This window comes from Capsicum annuum, chromosome 6, assembly GCF_002878395.1.
Source record: "Capsicum annuum cultivar UCD-10X-F1 chromosome 6, UCD10Xv1.1, whole genome shotgun sequence".
Classification (NCBI taxonomy): domain Eukaryota; kingdom Viridiplantae; phylum Streptophyta; class Magnoliopsida; order Solanales; family Solanaceae; genus Capsicum; species Capsicum annuum.
The window spans coordinates 105,311,415-105,328,923 of NC_061116.1; the positions used below are offsets into that span (position 1 = coordinate 105,311,415).

Genomic DNA, 17,509 nt, shown 5'->3' on the forward strand with positions numbered 1-17,509 from the left:
CACCAACTGGGTGAGAAAATAAATCAACTGGCAAAACTCAACATTAGATACTAGCCTGGGGTGCCTAAGGAGGGATGGGTGAACTGGTGGAGCTTCCTTAGGGAAATCAGAATTAGAGACCCTTGATCAGGTTTGAACTCTTGGCGTAGGACGAGCTCCGTCCATATTATCCTCAGACGGGATAGAAGATCTTCCACAAATATCAGATCTTCTAGGAGGCATGATCTTAAAAGCAAACATACAGAAATTAGAGGAGATTCAAGACCTTAGATTGTATAGCTTGAAATAGAACAACAAAGGGAAACATTCCGAAATGCCGAGTAGCCTCTCCCTTATAAGTGTGGTATGCTACACATCCACAAAGAGACTTTCCTTGACATGGCTTTGTTGGACATCCAATGACAGCAAACTTAGGCTCTAATACCATCTTTTTCATGACCCAAACCAGGGCTCAACCGTGATGAGTATCTCAAGTTCGATGTGGATCGGAGACCGCCCCTGTGCACTTAACCAAACAACATAATATCCTCAATATCGAATGAATTTTGAACATATAACAAGATACGTTTAAAGAATAAAGGGTATGTATATAACTGATAACCATCTTCCAGCCAAAATAATCGACCAACATTACCCAAGTCCACAGTAATCCGATAAAGCCTTCTAACACAAGAACCAAAACCAATCTTGGTCGGGACATGTACCTAACTCTGATAGATTACAATGATAATGTTAATGATAATAAAAATAGTCAACTCAATTCTAAGAATGAAAACAGATGAAATGTCTAAGCCTTTCAAAGAATAGAAGCTCACCACTTTACCACAATAAATCAATGAATCGAGATGATCCACCTAACTCTATACAGGAAAAGTAGTGGTATCTCCGGTGCATGCATGGCATGGAGATACAACATCCAGATATGATTAGTAGGGTGAACAATAGCATGTAACTCAACGAAAAAGATAACATAATTCCATGATCAATAGTTCAAAATTATTCAAAACCAATGCACATAATCAACTGCATATACATATATATATATCACTTACCAGGATAGGGAACAATGTTTAACATGCGCTTTTCAACCTTAGTCTAGATTGTGTAGCTCAATTGTCATAAGATAAAAAGGCACCCATAGGCTATATGGGCCCAGTTCTCCCCCAGCTAGTAGGGCCTCAATGCGTGTGGACATATAAAGCAGAGGGTATACATATGCATTAATGGGGACTCAGACCTTCTAGCATACCAATGTGAAACGAGAACCAAATCAAGTAATATAATGACCGAGACTCAAACCTTCCAATCAAATGATAGTAATAGGAGGGAATTGAACTACCCGGTCATATAGACCCCTGCATCTACAACTTCAATTTCCAATGTTGGTCCCTCAGGACCTCCACTTTCATGACTCAGCTACACAACTATTATTAAAGCCCAATTAAAATAAGTATCACATATTCCCATTCATTGAACCACCTTACATATTAAGGCATACATTATTGGTATTGTCACACCAACTACACTTACAAGGTAACATCAACATGCCGCACCAATTATCATTACTTGGGGGAAATCACAATCTCCCTTTGGGTTCAATTATACATTAGCTTCGGGAATTACACAATCCCATAAAGTTCAATTAAAATTATTGTGCTTCATTAACCATTTACATTATGCAATAGTTAAAAAGTAGTCAATATGCATACTTTTCATATTCAAAACAAATTTCACAATATGTGGTTGGGGTCATAATCACTTCAAAAGTCACAAGTTTAGGAAGTAACAATTCCTAGTTCATTCATCATTCCCACACATAAATTTGATTTTAAAACTACAACTTAAACATAACCCATGTAGGGACATACATGAAATATCACATAAACATCAACTGTTCAAGACCCTCTACCCATATTTTCAAAACCAACCTCAATACCATATGAACAACAATTTAAAAATATGCCTTTAGCAAATTTATAATTAAGGAAGATTACCAAGCTTAAAATTCCAAGTTTCATGGAAAGAATTCAACCCTTGAGCCTTTGGATGACCTACTTCTTAGAAACCGTAAGTATGGCTGCTTGAGAGAATTTAAGAGCTTTTGAAGTGTTTGGGTGTCTTAAGCAGGGGATCTATTGAAAACGACCTTGCTACTTCTTCGGAGGAAGTGGTATGGACTGCGTACATCTTACCCCCCCAGACCCCACTGTATGGGAATATAATGGGTTTGTTGTTGTTATTGTTTGGAAATGTTTGGGTATTTATGAATGAGAAATAACCCCTCTTAAGTGCCTTAGGAATATGGGGTATTAATTGGGTGCGAAGAAAATTATCCAAAGTGCCCTCAATTTAAAACTAGAATTTAGTCGTCAGTAACTGCGGGTCATTATATGACTCGTATAGACTCATTATGACTAGTCACCATAAGTCATAGTCAAGACAGTCTCCAAGGCACTCTTAATCTATTAACCTTATAACTCAACCTATATGACTCATAATAGGACCCTACCACTCGCCTAGTCATAGTCAACCAATAACTATTTAGGGGAAATACTAGACACCCTATGATTTGTATCTAATAACTCGTAATGAGTCCTTACAGCTCATAGTGAGCCACTCGTACTCAGAGAAGAACTCAGTTATACACTTACTAATTTGGTTACTATTTTTGTCCAACGACTCATCAATACTCCCTATGACTCATCAAGGGAGTCATAATCAGGACAGTAAAGATAAAATTTCAAAAATTTTCAAGGACCAAAAACCCGAGGCGTTAAAGAAGTAGAAATAGGTTTAGTGCCCAACTCAGCATCAATACCAAAATTAATATATCTATCCGGGGGCATGCCAGGAAAGTCCATAGGGAACATATAAATAAACTCATGGACAACATAAAAAGAATCCAATAAAGGAGGCAAAGCAACACTGGTGTCACAAATATGAGCCAAATAAGATAATCATCCCCTCTCAAACAATCTATGAGCCTAAACATAAGAGATAACCCTTTTAGCCCCAGAATGAAGTGCACCCTTCTAAGATAGACTTGGTATACTTGGAGGAGAGCAAAATAATCTAAGACAACATGATAAAGAGCCAACTAATCTATACCCAACATAACATTGAAATCAACCATATTAAACAGAAGTAAATCTACCCAAGTCTCATGGCCACAAAAAGTCACAAATTAGGATAGGTATATCCAATCCACCACTAAAAAATCTCCTATAGGGGTAGATACACAAATAGGCATAGAAAGACCCAAAGCAAAATATGCAAACACATAGAAGAAAGTTAATTCGAGATCAAACAATATAGATGCAGGTCTGAAACCAATGGGGACGCTACCTATGATCACACTATTAAAAGCATCTGCCTTAGGTCTAGCTGGTATATCGTAACATTAACCAACCCACTGATTTCTTGGGTGGCCCTATGACTACCAATTGCGTGAGTGGCCCCATGAGCTCTATTATATTAGCCTTCACACCTCTGGAATAACCCCTACCCCGTATAACTAAAATAGGAGTAGCTCAAACCATTCAATGGGGATAGTCCTTGTCCATATGGCCAATCTTATCAAACATATAGAAACCTCTATGACTAATCCCAATGGGAGAAGGTACAATAGGGCCCAAACGTCCACACTAAACTGCTGAACTAGAAGATCCACCACTTGAACTTTGTAAAGCTTCCTACACTAGCCTACCATGGTATCTATGAGAATCTCTAAAATCTCTGTCTCAAGAGGTCTGACTCTTAAACTTACCAAAATATCGCGCCTTCTTAGAACCTCCATGAGATGCACTAATAATACCCCATGTCATCTTAGTATGACCTATAATACTCTAAAAAAAAGCCCCAAACACAACTATCTAAGATGTAGCCAACTGAAAGAAGACATCTAAACCCTTTACAAACTTTCAAATCCTCTCATACTTTGTGGAAATGCTTTCATAGAAAAATTTGGATAGGATATGGAAGCGTGCCTCATACTTAGCTACACTTATGGAGCTCTGCATCAAATGATCAAAATCGTCCCACATATGGTCTCTCAAACTGAAAGGCATAAATATCTCTAGGAAAGCCTCAACAAACTAATCCTAAGTCATCTCACAAGAATTACGGGGTCTACAATTAACAAACGACCTCCACTAATGTCTCCCTATATCTCTTAACTGATAAGATATAGTATAAGCCACACCATCCATGCATAAAGAGTGAAACATAACTCTTAACATATGTTATGAAAGAACTTTGCATGATAAAGAATAAAATAAGGTAAGTTTCCTAAAGAATTTCTATAACCTCTCGAAGAAAGATATGAATGTCTTCGTACCAATTTGCAAGACTTTATTAAACATCCCATTCTTACACCATTGAGACTAATAAAGACTGGATGCTCTGATACCAATTTTTCATGACCCAAAATTCAGAGTTCATGATGGTAAACCTTGACAAGTAATCCTATCACCCAAACTAACATACAAAGGGGAAAAAGACAATAATAACTCCAAAGTAAAGCTTCTAGAATGAGAGAACCATACAAGTAATCATAACAATATGGAAAAAACTTATCCAAATACCACATTAGTGAACAATATTTAGATGTAGCTTATTCTTATTTCATATCTTAGAAATAAGGGTGGATTGAGAATTAGCTAGGTCTTGGGCATCTTCCTAGAAATAGGGATTCCCAATTGAGTTATTGGGTAGATTTTCTTGCCACATCTATGAGGTATCAAAAAGGGTCCATGGGTGATAATCTTACGATTTGGTTGACAAACTAGCATCAAGAACCCCTAACCTAGCCTACCCATGTAGTTGTTAACTAGAATATGCCTATAATTATCATGAACCCATACATTATTTGTTGCCTTAAATTTGTAGTTTGATTAGGTTTTGGTAAAATAACTCTTCCATTTTAATTCATGTATTTCATTGTGCATACATTATGAGTATCTCTTTAGTAGATATTAACACCCATAAGACTTGAAGACTAATTCTACTCCTCAAGGATTCGACCCCAACTCATACTGGATTAATATGCTTGACACTAATTACCTTGCCTATATATAAGGGAGTCAGTTAAACATTATTAAAATGGTGCCATTACCAGGGAGTAAAACTTGGTTTTCACTTGTGTGGCATTGATAATAGCTTTGATTTACTCGTAGTGGTTGTAATTTATTTTGGTTGTTGTTTTTGTTTCTTTTTAGGTGATTTAAATAGTGTCCAAGACACAATGAGTGACCATGCAAGTAATACCGAGACCTTCGATGGGCCTCTTGTTAATGAGGAACAACTCCATGATACGGAAGTACAAGTTTTATCTGTATCCCACCTAATAAAGGAAATGGGGTATTCCACGTCACGAGTGCTATGTTTCATATACTTCAAATGAAAGGTATATTTATGGGGCAAGCTCATGAAGAACCCAACTTATTCTTGAAGAATTTTTTAGAAGTTTTTTCCCCCATTGACATTTCTCATACCTCAAAAGAGTCCATACGATTGTGCCTCTTTACATTTACTCTAATGAGTAAGGCAGTATTGTCGCTAAGATCTCTTCCCACTGAGTCAATCATATTAAGGGATGAACTTACCTTTCTTTTCTTAGATTGATACTTTCCACCATCCAAGATGCTGTAATTGCATGATAAATTCACCAATTTTTGTCAATTGAATGAAGAATCTCTATATGAGGTATGGTAGAGATTTAATGGAAAGCTCAGGCAATGTCCCAACCACAAGGTCCCAAAGAAGATAATTCTCCAAATATTTTATTAGGCTTGGATCAACTAAACAAAACCGAGGTGGATAATATGGCCGAGGGTTCGCTTGTGAAGTTGTCTTATGATATAGCTACAAACTTGCTTGAGAAAGTCACAAAGCAAAATTGGGGATGGCATACCCAAGATACTGAGGTAGCTAAGGGGTTTCCTACCACCTTCTATATTTATAAAGAGTAAATAAAGAGAGGAAGGAAAACATGGCAAAAATAATAATACAATTAAAGCTCCTACAAAGCATGTGATGGGTATACCCAAAAAAAAGGTAAATGTTGTGGCATCCAAGGGATATAATGAAGAAGAGTCCAAGAGGCTTGATAAAAAAATTAGATATTTTGTGAACTCTCCAGTGGGTTCTCGCCCAACCTATCAAGGCAGGGTGGGAACCAAGGTTAGACCAATCATGAAAGAGAATGGAATTGTCATGATAGAGATAGAGATCATGATTGGAGAGATAAGAAAAGGGAGTATGATCGATATGTGCCTTCCTATATTTGAGTAAAGAATCTAATTTTGTTGATCTCAAAAAATATAAGATCGAGGATGTGTTAGCAAGGATCTTAATGAGAGACGAGGGAATAAATAAGATAGTCCGAGAATTGAATGGTAACTTTTTGCAAATCCACCCAATGGTTGTATCAGACTCCAGTTCAATTAAATAATTGGAGACTTAAATTAGAAAAATCTCCGCTTAACTTAATGCTAGACAAAAAGGGGGCCTTCCTAGTGATACCATTATGAATCTGAAAAATAATGCTCGAGTATTGACAATTGATACTAGGAGTGGCAAAACCCTTAGTGATAATGGGGTGGAAGTTGAAAAAGAGGGCAATGTTAAACAAGAAAATATGAAGATGAAGCATGTGGTTGATTTAAATGAGGAGGCTCCAAAGTCACAAAAAGAGGATAAAAAACCCAATGATAATGGAAGAAATAGTTGATGAAGAGAGAGATTCGAAGGTAGTTAAGAATGATGAACCATAAAGTGATCTGTGGCCTACCATGAAGGTTCCTCCTTTATTCCCTCAAAGGCTAAAAAATAAGGAGGACAATGCCAAATTCAAGATGTTTCTTTCTAAGCTTAAGAATCTATCATTTATTATCCCACTGCTAGAGGCCATTCAAGAGATTTTGGGATATACTAAGCTTATAAAGAAGTTGATGTCAAAGAAATATCTTGTTGATGGTGAATCCATAGAATTTACCCATGGGTGTAGCGCTATCATGACAAGACCTATAGCGGAAAAGAAAGAGGATCTCAGGATCTTTACTAGCCCTTGCACCATAAGGACACACAAGTTTGAGAAAGCCTTATGTCACCTTGGTGCAAACATCAATCTTATGCCCTATGTAATCTATTAGAGACTTGGGTTGGTCACTCTTACTCCAATAATAATAAGGCTTTTGATGGCGGACCAGTCTATTACAAAATTAATTAGAGTTTTGTTTGATGTTTTGGTAAAGGTGGATTGCTTTATTCTTTCAAAAAATTTCATTGTACTTGATATTAAAATTGACCGAGAGATACCTATTATACTTGGCAGACCATTCCTTGTATCCAGAAGAGCTATTATTTATATGGATTTAAGAAACATGAAATTTTGGGTCAAAGATGATGAAGTGCCTTATCAAGTATGCAAAATAAAGAAACAACCTATGGAACTACAAGTGGTGTCCATCTTTGTTGTGGTGGATGAGGAAGTAGATGATGGGTCCTTTGAAGAACCAACTTGAAAAGATGAAAATGGCCCTATCTTTTGTTTTTGATTAAATAGAGTAGGTGTTATTTTTTGTTGATGATTAATCCATGAAATTATGGTACTATGAAGTGTTTTGAATGAGGTTGAGAAAGGGAAAGTGTGGAGCATTTGAGTAATTGACTGAATAGGGGAAAATAGAGGACCATATTTGGCCTCAGTTATTGTGATCCCGGTACGCGTGTCACCACAATTACAGTTGTTATATGACCGAGATCACGTAACTCAGATTACGATTGTGGTCAAGTCAGTTTAAAAACTGAATAGTCGACCATTTTCCCCCATAATCCTTTCCAATTTTCTCTCAAACTGCAACTAATTTTCGCTGAGTTCTGGGCATCCAAATTGAGCATCAATATCCCCTTTATATCTCTCAGTCCAATATATGATTCAAATTCTCTCTTTTATGCGTAGTTGTATTCCTTAGAACCCATGTCATAGAAATGGCCTAAAATAGTGTTTTGAATGCAAAATCTTGGTTTAAATATGATTGCTTTGTGTCGTTAGCTATTGTTATTAGTGTGCACATATTTGGGGAAGTCTTGAGTACCCAAAATTGTTTGAAATTATAGAAATAGATTGTGCATATAAAGTGTTTGATTAAATGCCTGAAAGAAGTTCTTACTAGTTTTCTCATGTTTGAAGGGCATAATCAAATATCTAGAGGCAAAGTTTCATATACATAAGGTTACTTTTTGATTTGAAATGCAACTTGGTATTGAAATTTGATGATTTGTGTTTTAAAAATTTGGTCTGATCTTGCCTCAGACACCACGATCGCGGTCATTGAATCGTAATTGTTGCTCAGTGGCTCGCGATCACTATATCTGAGCGTGGTTTTTAGTTGAGATCAAAAATCCTGCAATTCTATTTTTTTCCCAAAACCCATTAAGGCACTATCCCATGAGCTTAAATTGATAACATAGCATAGTTTTTCACATATAACTATTGACGATTAATGCTATTATATGATTCTCAGGTTTTTAAGGCTCAATATAGAAGATTATAACCAAACTGGATTCATGGCCCCAGAATGCCACAATCAATATTATGCTGACCTCCCTAAAACCAAATTGCTCCTTGAGAGAGGTATTTGTTTGGACAGAGTGCTGGAAAAGCATTTTCTGCCATTTGGTAGCCACCAGACAGAGATTTTTTTGCCCTGAATCCTTGTTGGGTAAACGGGCATTGGGTAGGAAATTCTATTCTAACCTTAGCATAGTATCTTTCCTCGAACCAATTGTATAGATTCAAGGAAAAAATGTACACTTTGGGGCCAAATAGATTAATGATTTATTTGGGCTGCTGGATGAGGATATGAGTCAATTCAAGGTAAAGGGGTGTGAACCAGGGAGTAGGATGGCTAAGAAGTTATATCCTGGCAAGGAGGTTTATTGGGCGGCCACCAAGAGGGGTAATCAATGAATGATTTCATAGATGAGGCAAGGATATGGTTGGATATTATTTTTTGCGAGGTTTCTCCATGCACATACATGACTGCTGTTCTAGATGTGCGATCCCGGATGGTTGATTGTATACTAGACAACATTTCTTTAAATGTTGGTCAATTTTTGATTTCCAACATGAGCCATTTCATGAACCATGGTGGTACCCTCCTATTATTTCCTTCTTTGATTATTGATCTGTGTAGGAGATCTGGGGTTGAGGAGTACCCAGAGACACTTGGGTGCACCCAAACACCCCTATTTATCCTTTTAAGATTCGGGGTGAAGAAGCATCGAGCAAGAGCAAAAAGAGAAAGATAAACTTGGGCAAGTTGACAGGTGAGGACACATACTCATGTAGGCCATCCATAGTAGGCACATTTGAGGAGATCTTGGTGGAGATGAGGGCGATAATGGAGCTTGTATCAGGGTTGCCTCAAGGTATAGGGAGTCTTCCATTGTCTATCACTCCTATGTATCTTGGTCCCACTATGAGATATATATGGAAGATCAGAAGAACCAGAGAGCAACTATTGCTAGGATTGAGAGAGCCTACTCATCTATAACACATTCACACAGGGAGCTCTGGGACTCATATGAGAAGATAAAGAAGAAGAGAGATAATTTTTTCTAGAAGAAGTGGAAGGGGGTGAAGGGCCTTTAGAAGGTCCTAAAACCCAGAGAAAAACTTCCTTCTCCTAGTTTTGATAGTGATAATGAGGCCCCAACTGAGTGGTTAGACTCAAATAGTGTTGGAGGTGATGCTGAGACAGATAGAGACAACAACTCTTGATGCGGTTACAGGGAGCACCCTTTTACTCTCTTTATGCTTATAGATTATATAATGAGGTCACTGCAAGCTTTTTAGTTGGGGTGCTCATCTTCATATTCATTCATTTGGTCTGTATTATTGAGATATTTATGGATATTTTTATGTTGATTTGGATGATTTTTATTTTTATTTTGAGTTGTAATATTTGGGCACTCTGATGGTGCCCATGTTTCATGGACTAGTTTCTTGTTCCATTTTTAGTTTTTATTTTTATCTAGCTTATGATGGTATCAGATTAGCCTTTCTCTATGATACATTGAGTGATGACATTCTTAAGGAAAAATCATTGTGATTGGGTTTTAAGCCATAGATGCAGGGGAAGTCTGAGTACCCGTAGCATTGAAGTTTTGGGATTGCCCGTACACCTATAGTGAAATCATAGTAGCCATATGGTTTACCCTATTGAGAGACAAAATATGAAATGATGGATTGGTTTGGCACCATCAATAGAAAATTTTGCGTGATGTAAATGTAAAGAAAATATCCCCCTCTGTCAAAAAAATTTTGAAATCCAAGGGCATGGACGTGAATAATTTTGTAACAATACTTTACCTTTTTATGACTATGAAGTATTTAGCTTGTATAAATTGGTAAATACTCTCTTTTGTCTCTAGTAGGAAGGGCAATTGAGCCTTCTTGAAAAGTTTGCATGCCATGTGCGGTGAGCATAATTATCTAACTCTCATGCATACTTGTACCATCAATAACTTGCCCCATTAGTCTCTAAAGGCTAATTGTGGATATACTTGGTTGGTGAAATGATCTAAGGCCTTCTTGATGAATATAAGGGCCCACTTTAGCCTAAATAGCCAACCCATACATAGAATAGTATTCTTAGTTACCCTTTTTGAGCCTTCGAGCCTTTCTTTGGAAACCATATTACGAGCCTTGAACCATTCAAAGTTTTCCCCTCTTTTGAACCCTACCCTCCTTGAACTTGGAAAATGAAACTTAAGGCCTAATGCATAAGTTGGGGGTGGTAAGTTTGGAAGAGATGACCTTGGGCTATGGTAATATAATTGGATGCATTTGATGCTAAAAAAAGAAGGAAAGGAAAAGGTGAAAAAGAAAGGAATCATCAAATAAAGGAATATCATTATATAGCAAAAGAATTTGTCAAAAAAAAAAATACTTACAAAGAGATGGGTAAATCAATATAGCTAAAGTAGGCATGTGTGAATTTTGGAAACAAATAAAGTTGTCTATGCTCAAAAGTTGGAGTGGTGTGATGTAGATATTCAAGGAGGGTTTAGTTACTTTGTTCCTAAGTGATGTCATACCCTTTCCCCGAACCTACGTTATAATCTTAAAAAGTCCTTTGAGATCTCCAACCAAGTAAATTCATTATAGTGGCAATTGAAAATAAGGGCAAGCCTATGGTATGGTACTTGTTAGCCTTGAGAGAGTCTTTATTAGAGAGAGTTTTTTGAACTTAAATCCCTTATTGCATAATAGATAATTTGGTATGTGTGAGATTTTCTTCTTATAAGAAGGCATGTAGACAATTGTGGTGGGTGAAATTATCATCTTCTGAAAAATGAGGCAAAAGAAGTATAGTGGAGTTGCTATAAACAGGGAATCACTTCTAGAGAGTTAGTGATTATTAGATTATTGTTCTTTGAAGTCCTTTACATTTTTGAAATTGATTGTCATGTTGAGGGGAGTCGTGAAAATAGTTTGCCTATGCTTGAGAGCTACTTGTTAGTGTTAATCAAGTTTGAAGTCATTATGATCATTTGGTCATATAAATGTGCTTAAATTTGCAGTGTCTCATTGAGTAAGAAGTAGTGTTACTTGAGGACAAGCAAAGGTTTAAGTTGGGGGTGTTGATGAGTGGTAAATTTACCACTTATTTATGTACAAATACATGCACACTACTATGATTTAATGGTATGAATGACACAACTTTTTCATTGGAATGCACTAATTCCCATATTTTCCAGGTATACAGGTGATGAGAAGAAAAGAAGTGAAGTGAGCTGAAAAGGAAAAGAAGTGCAAAAAATGGAAAAACAGGAGTAGGATCTGACCTCAGTTATGTCGATCGCAGTTTGAGGGTAACGATTGCGGCCAGTTAATGTCCATGATCATGAAGGACTCACCACGATTGCGATCAAGCTAGGAGAATCACGGTAATGCGAGTTAATGCCAAAGGGCAAATTTGTAATTTCATAGAGCCAACCCCAAATCCCATTTAGAGCAAAAACTCTTTTACTTTTGGGCATCTTCCCAACTAGAATTGATCTTGGAGAAATTTGAAACCCTACCAAATTAGGAAAACTATTGTTGATAATTTCTTAATTGAGTCTAGTTATAATTGAAGTTAAATTGGAAGAATACTCTTAAATGTATCTTGAATGAAAGCATTGAATGATCTTTTTGGTATATTTCTTTCCATTAACTCCGTGAGTAACTAAACATATATCTTGGGATTATGTTAAAATAGGGTGCAAATATGTATGGGTTGTAATTTATTAGTGTATATTCTTGGTAAATGATTATGGATTTCATCAATGCTTGCTTGATTGAGTTGGAATTTATGGGTGAAAACCCCAAATTCCCAAAATCTCACATCATCCTTGAAAGAGGGATATAAGTATACTTTTGGATCCTATATCATCCTTGAAAGAGGGATATGATTGACAAGGCATTAGTGAATAGTAGTTAGATATAGCTTATTCCCTTTTCATTATCTTAGAAATAAGGGTGGATTGATAATAGCTAGGTCTTAGACATCTTTCTAGAAATAGGGATGCCCAATTGAGGTATTGGGTGAATTTGCTTTCCACATCCATGAGGTATTCGAAAGGGTCCATGGGTGATAATCTTGAGGTTTGGTTAACAAACTAGCATCAAGAACCCCTAACCTAGCCTACCCATGTAGTTGTTAACTAGAATTTGCATTTGATTATCATGAAGCCATGCATTATTTGCCCCTAGGAAGACATAATCCAAGACTTGTCTCATAGTGAAATCTTATCCACCTTTGTTTTCTTTAATTGGTAGTTTGATTATTTTTTGGTAAAACAACTCTTCCAAACCATACCCTTATTTTAATTCATGTATTTAATTTTTTTTTATATTACAAGTATCTCTTTAGTGGCTATTAACACCCATAGGATTTGAAGACTAATTCCACTCCTCGAGGATTCGACCCCAATTTACGTTGGGTCATATACTTGACAAAGAAAACGTTGACCATAAATCGTGGAGTGGTTTTAGAGTTATCATAGACCTTATATACTAAAAAGGCACTAAAAATGATATACCAACACAATCTATGAATATTCACCCCTTTTATTTTTTGTTTGTTCTAATCTTGAGCTAGAGGTGTCACCCTTTCTTATTTTACTTAGGGTTGATATTTTTTGTTGGTAAAAATCTATGAATATTACCATATCAACACAAAAACAACTAGTCTCTAGTGTTTGATCACTTTCTAACTACGGTGTTTAGCACAACTAAACCTAAAAAAAATAGCAAACAAACACCCCTAAATTAGAAAGTTTTCCTACCAATGCCTGACATCTACTAGCTTTATTAGTGTTTTTTAACTTGTATAGTAGAGCATTGTAATTTACTTTTGAAGTCTTAAATCTTATGAGGTATATTAAGACATAAAAATTGTTTATGTACATCCATTTCCTTGGGCCAGATGTTTGTTACTCACACAGGGTTTAGTACTATATAGTTTTAGGTCTATTATTTGGGCATGTAAAGTAGGTACAACAATAAATGCTACATATTCCTTGTTATATGAAGAAAATATTCATTTTTCCATTGTCAGACGTTTAACTTTTGGTGTAATGCAGGGTTGTTTTTTGCTATACTAGGTGGAGTTATATTTAGTGCTTTTTTAGTATATTATTTTAAAGACTTTTCTTCTCACATATTGTTGTCTCCGTGATTGGAACTTAGTGGAACTTCCTCTTAAGGATGTTATTTCATCAATTCCCATAGTTAGATCTGTGTTCTGAACTATATGTAGTTGAGAAGATTTTTTGTTTTCCGCTTCTTTGGCAATTAAATTGATAGGGAATCACTCAACTAGGGATTCCTAGTTTTAAAGATTAAAACTGGCGTGATTTCACATCTGCCATCTTTTTGTTTGTACTCCGACTGCTTGTCTCTCTACTTAGGACCCCTTGTTATCCTCTAACAAGTTTTTTCTCAGGTTTCTCATCCTTATGCACATGTTTTTAAATTTGATATTTTCTCAAAGGGGAAAAGAAAAATAGTTCTACCATAGGCGGTACATTTTATCGTATGTTTTCTTATTATTATACTTTGAATGGTTTCCCATGCTGTCACTATGTGTTTCTTAGAGTAGCATTCATCATACATTATTTGGTAGCTTTAGGAGCACTGTGATCATACTATAACACTAGAAAGGAAGTAACAACTTTACCTCTCCTCTTACATGAAACTTGACATCAATAAATACATTATTCTATTACAGAATGGATATAGAAGTCTGAAACAAGCAGCCATATTTGTGAAGCCAATCTTCTATCTATAGCCTGCTGAAGTAAGTTAGAGTTTCTAGATTGTTTGTAAACTCTAGATCTATTCTTCTTCAGTGTCAAATGCTTATGGGAAAATATTGGCATAGGTTTTGCAGCCATAGAAGAAGAGAGATTTATTCTAAATCAACATTTTTTCAAGAGGGGTAGCTGCAGAATTTTTTTATTTCTTAGTGAATTGACAAACATATTTAACATAGTTCATCAATTTTAGAAATAAAAATTAAAATTAATAGAATGCTTCGCAATCACATCCCTACAAAAAGGAGGAAACAATAAGATAAACTATTGTTGTCTAGGTTATAGAAGTTGTGCAACTGAGATCTAGTAATTTTGCTAGTAAATACCAGGCTTCTTGGTTATATAACTACCTGCATGACTCTTTTAGGATGCTGGAATTGCAAAAGCCAAAAAAAGTAACAAACGATACTAACTGTTTTCTTTACCTCAAAACAAAATCTTGGTAGTTGAAGAGAGAATTTGACACTAAGTGATGTTCTAACTAAAGAAACTAGAAAGAGTGATACAAAAGCCAAGATTTATTAATATATTTATAGACTTAAAATTATAAGATAGTCAAATAGAATATAAAGTATAACACCAATTCAGAAAGATTCAAAGTATTCTGCTTAGAAGTACATTCTATCAACTTAAAGAAGCTAATGGTGCTAAAAAAAGTTACACCTACTTTTATCATCACACATAGATAAACAGCAATCCAAAGTTCATAAGAATAACCTCTGATTCCATAATTAGATCTGACAAAATATAATTATAAATACTAAAGGGTGTTAAAGCATGCATAAGCTAACAAGTAGGGTAAATCTAAATCTTTGATAAATTAAACCAGGGGAATTAAACATTCAAGTCAACAAAAGATCAAAGAGAAATGAAGTATAAAAACAAGAACAAACCTAGTGTTAGAATTCTATTTTTTGTTGAACTGTAGTAGATAATATGACTACCCTACTAGTAGTACTTCTTGTGCTAGCAGTGGTTTCTAGAAAATATCATGGCTTCTAAATATAGCTTGTCCAAGGAGTTTTTTAGTGATGAATTCCACTATAATGGGAGCTATAAACTCTATGATACTGGGATATATATTATCTTTATTGCTGTTTATGTTGCTGTAATGCCCCAAATCTGGTACCCAGAATGCTACATGGTGCTCATGACTCCAAAGGACCACAAGCTAACCCATGACTGATATCTGTACCTGTACACTGCATAATATGACATAATAATGTAGAAAAATGCACTGAAAGGCCATAAGGTTCAATACTGAACATGATCTGAATAATATAACATTTGTGTGGAGTAATAGAATACCCAAAACAAAACTAAACATACTGAAGTATGAAACAAGATAGTCTAGAAAGCCTCTAACTGACTGAACTGTCTGAGTAAGGAGTTGATGGGACATATCCCTAACTAACTCCAACTAATAAACTGATTAATAAGATAATAAGGAAATAATCATTTTCTCAAAAGATGAGGACTCACTTCTAACTCTGGCTACGAATATCTAGAATCTACTGTTGCTCTGGAGATCGTTTCTCTGAACCTATGGTATAAGACACCATAGCGCAAATGCATCAGTACTTTAAATATATTGGTATGCATGTGAGGTAGGCTGGATGCATGGGGTTCATATGCATGAACAATAGTAATAACTGACTAACTATCATGAACGTAAGAATACATGTATGAGATATAACAACTGACACTAATATCGTGATAACATGATTACTGAATCTGAATAATGGTAACATGACATACTGATACTGATATAACCGATAACATGAGTGACTGTATCTGACTATCCTGAATCTGATGGAACTATCTGAGTTTCATACTATATCTGAGTTGACTATATCTAACAGTCCTAAATCAGATGGAACTATCTGAGTTCTGTACTATATCTGAGTTGACTGTATCTGACAGTCCTGAATTCTGAAGAACTACTAGAGTTCTTTTAATGAGATTGATACTGAAATTGTGGGAAGTAGTTATCTAACCGACATGCCTCGTATACGCTATAATAGCTGAGCTGGGGTCCAATCTTTGCCCTGATTGGAAGGGTGTCAATACCGCACCACTGGTAAGGACAAAATGTAAGTAACCTCATATAACAGGTAACTCTAGTGAGAACGGTGGGAACCCATATATATTAATTTAAGCCACCTCATCTACCCTCATATAACAGGTTATGATGTCTCAACTGTGCTGGCTACATAGTTCTTAAATGCAAGGATTGCTTCTAAGAATCACACCCTCATATAATAGGTGAGTTCCCATCCTTGGGTTTACTCAGTGCTAATTTCTACTCCCATCTGAATAGACACTGAACATGATTTACTGAACTGAACATGGACTAATTTAACTAAATTCTGTTGACTGATAGAATACTATTGATATTTGACAACTGGCTGAGTTCATGAGATCATGGAGATTTCCTGAGTTATAAGACTGTCTAAAGTGTAAGAATCGTAGCTTTATTGAGAGTATCATGAAAATATGACTGGCTCTAGGCACACAACTAATTTTTTGGGTACAGTACCCCCAAGACTCGATAGAAGGAAACTGACAAAGCATGACTTGCTTGAATATATAATAATCACCATAATTCATTTACTAAAGCATTTCATCAAACATGTGATAGGCATAAGCTTGTACATACATAGGGATTTCATGAAAACATGCTATTTGGGCACTTTTCCTTCATTTAGGCATTAAATCAAACATATTATAGGCATGGTACACGTAAACATCATTGTACAATAATTAAACATCATGGTCACATTCTAATTTCTTCATTCAAGGGTTTAGTCATAGGTTTGCATGAACCTATATCTTTAATAATTAAACCCACATAGAAATTATCACCCAACATGGATTAGAATTTAATTTCTCATTTATCAACATGAACAAGAACAGACCAGTCATGAAATCATAAAGAAAATCCATAACTTGAAGTTGGAAAAGGGATTTTTGGACTTCATAGACGAAAGGAGTCCATGAATGAATACTATGCATACCTTAGTTCGTGATTTTGTGAAGATTTTCGGTGAAACTTTCTTAGAATTGGATCTTCTATGAAAACCATAGCTTATTCTTGAGAGAAACTTGAGAGAAACTAGTATATTTTGAGTAAAAAGTGGTT

General features: G+C 35.7%; 1 non-coding gene across 1 annotated transcript; it reads right to left on the minus strand.

Moving 5' to 3' along the window:
* Window positions 1-5,647: 5,647 nt before the first annotated feature.
* LOC124899899 lies at window positions 5,648-5,753 on the minus strand. Its single transcript, XR_007057460.1, has one exon. It is a non-coding gene; the product is annotated as a small nucleolar RNA R71 (small nucleolar RNA).
* Between the last annotated feature and the right edge of the window lie 11,756 nt (window positions 5,754-17,509).